We start from the raw sequence: 3,523 nt of genomic DNA on the forward strand, positions 1-3,523 counted from the left end.
TAACCTGAGATACAGTACAAATGGTAAGCATGTAACCAGAGATACAGTACAATGGTAAGCATGTAAATAGAGATGCAGTACAATGGTTACATATGTAACCATAAATACAATGCAATGGTAAGTATGTAACTAGCCAGAGATACAGTACAATGGTAGGTATGTAACCAGAGATATAGTACAATGGTAGTTATGCAACTAGAGATTCTGTATAATGGTAAGTATGTAACCAGAGATACAGTACAATGGTAAGCATGTAGCCAAAGATACAGTACAATGATAGGCATGCAACTAAAGAGTCTGTACAATGGTAAGTATGTAACCAGAAATACAGTACAACGGTAAGCATGTAGCCAAAGATACAATACAATGGTATGTATGCAACCACAGATTCAGTAGAACAGTAGGTATGTAACCAGAGATACATACAATGGTAAGTATGTAACTAGCCAGAGATACAGTACAACAGTAGGTATGTAACCAGAGATACAATACAATGGTAGGTATGTAATCAGAGATACAGTACAACAGTAAGCATGTAGCCAGAGCTACATTACAATGATAAATATGTAACTAGACAGAGATACAGCACAATGGTAGGTATGTAACCAGAGATACAGTACAATGGTAAGTATATAGCCAAAGATACAATACAATGGTAAGTATGTAACTAGCCAGAGATATAGTACAATGGTAAGCATGTAACCAGAGATACATTACAATGGTAAGTATGTAACCAGAGATACAGTACAATGGCAAGTGTGTAGCCAAAGATACACTACAATGGTAGCTGTGCAACCAGAGTTACAGTACAATGGTAGGTATGTAACCAGAGATACAGTACAACAGTAAGTATGTAACTAGCCAGAGATAAAGTACAATGTTAGGTATGTAATGAGATACAGTACAATGGTAAATATGTAACCAGAAATACAGTATAATAGTAAGCATGCAGTCAGAGATAGACTACAAGGGTAAGTATGTAACCAGAGATACAGTACAATGGTAAATATGTAACCAGAGATACAATACAATGATAAGCATTTAACCAGAGATAAAGTACAATGGTAAATATGTAACCAGAGATACAATACAATACAATGGTAAGCATGTGACCAGAGATGTAGTACAATGGTAAGCATGGAAGTAGGGATGCAGTACAATTTTTATTTTATTTTATTTATTTAAAATTTGTTAACCGGGGGTATCTGACTGAGCCAAAAAGGCCCTTTTTCAGCAGAGGCCCGGGGAGAAAAGCTCCACAAAGAAAAATTACAGACACATTTAGTTATTTAGACATGATCAGTATGCACACAAATTACAAGAGACATGTTTTTACAGTGGTATGCGGCACATAAACAGTTACAGTGGACAGAACAAACAAAAAAATATTAATTTTAAAAATAAAGGTAATTGATAGATTTGTGGTGTACAGCTGAAATTCGGAACATAGGTAGAATACATACATAGTACACAGGTACAGTACATACATTGTAGATTAGCCAGTGTTTTTAAGATTGAAAACTATTATCAAGTGCTCTAGATTTAGTATGTATATGTTATCCGCTTTCACTATGATAAATGATAAATATGTAACCAGAGATACAGTAAAATAGTAAGTATGTAGTCAGAGATACAGTACAATGGTAAGTATGTAACCAGAGGTATAGTACAATGGTAAGTATGTAACTAGCCAGAGATACAGTACAACAGTAGGTATATAACAAGAGATACAGTGCAATGGTAAGTATGCAACCAGAGATACAATACAATGGTAAGCATGTAACTAGAGATAGAGTACAATGGAAGTATGTAACCAGGCATACAGTACAATGGTAAGCATGTAGCCAAAGATACAGTACAATGGTAAGTATGCAGTAAGATGCAACCCATAAATGTACACAGACCTTATTATAATTCTCTCCCAGTTCCTGAAACAGACAGGATATTTGTGGTTTGCTAAAAACTTAGTCAATGGTACTTTAGGCCTCCTTCCCCTCTCCACTTACAAAGACACACACACACACTTACCTATAGCTATAGTCCATCATAAGAGATGAATCCAAAGGGTGCATGGACACACCACCCTCAATGTTCACACCATGGAGGCTTGTGGACTGTATCAGCCATTGCAGTTACACTCTTAGTAGATGTAGGTTACAAATTCCCCTTCCTGCAAAGAAAAAAAATTCAGCTACTGTGCAACTGTCCTGCCAGCAAGTATACAGGTACTACACAAAAGACTCACACTGAATAATGTACTTTGGAAAGCCATAACCCTCTATTAAGTAAACGACAAGATATATATGGGGCATATGTCAGCTATATACAGCCATACATAACATTTAACTAAAGGACATGGCCAGTGAAAATACACACACACACACACACACACACACACACACACACACACACACACACACACACACAGTCATCATAAAACCAGGCCTATGTATCCCACTTAGTACAACTCACAGCAAACCTTCCTGTGTAGCACCTAAACTCACACATTACAATGCATTGCAACTGTCCTGCCATGTAACAAACCCCTGTTCATGTTCATATCCCCATATGAAGAATTCACCTATTGTCAGCTAAACACATAAACTCAACCCCCTTCCACAAAACAGCTTCATGTAGGTCAGCAAACAATATGTCCCTACAGAATAAGCACAAAGTAATAAACCGTGTTGACATTACTCCCCAAACATTTATCACAGGTGCAGTGTTTATTAATGAAGACATTTCTATGTTTTCTGTCATATCCACTTCTTGGTAGCAAATTCTGTAGTATGATTAACTAAATAAAGGCAGTGGCTCTTTTTATCATATAATTTAAAGGCTCTTAGCACACTCATTATGCAAATCCATCCCTCCACAACCTGTTTTTTCCCATTTTTGCACATGGCTCTAGATGATTGGCACTTTTGATTGGAGTGTCACTTCAACAGTGCCATTCATTTAGAGCCAAGGTTAATATCACCAGATGGCTAGTCCTACTGCTGTAGTTCATCCACACTATATACTCGCATGCACATTCTCACCTATGGTCAATTTAGAGTGTCCAAACCACCTGCTGCATGTCTTTGGAATGTGGGATGAAACTGGAGCACCTGGAGGAAATCCACACGAACACAGGGTGGACATGCAGACTCCACACAGAAGGCATCTCAGCTGAGAATCGAATCGGGGAATCTCTTGCTATGAGGCAACAATGCTATCCCCTGCACCACTGTGATAGCCCATCATACAAATGAGCCTAGTTAAACTGCATGTCTTTGCATACATGACCAAAACTGTACCACAAGGTTCATTCAGCATCATGCACTTGCAGGAGCACCTGTGATGTGCAATGCCCACACATGGGCTGGGTAATGCCCCTGGCAGGAACATGGATAAAAACTATTTATTATTATTATTATTATTATTATTATTATTATTATTATTATTATTATGTTTTTTAGAGATATTAAGATGCAGAAAAGGCAACATGTAGGTACCGTGTTCCTGTTACACTCCTGAAATG

The sequence above is a fragment of the Protopterus annectens genome, chromosome 8.part1 (assembly GCF_019279795.1).
Source record: "Protopterus annectens isolate FY-2018-M chromosome 8.part1, PAN1.0, whole genome shotgun sequence".
Taxonomy (NCBI): Eukaryota; Metazoa; Chordata; order Ceratodontiformes; family Protopteridae; genus Protopterus; species Protopterus annectens.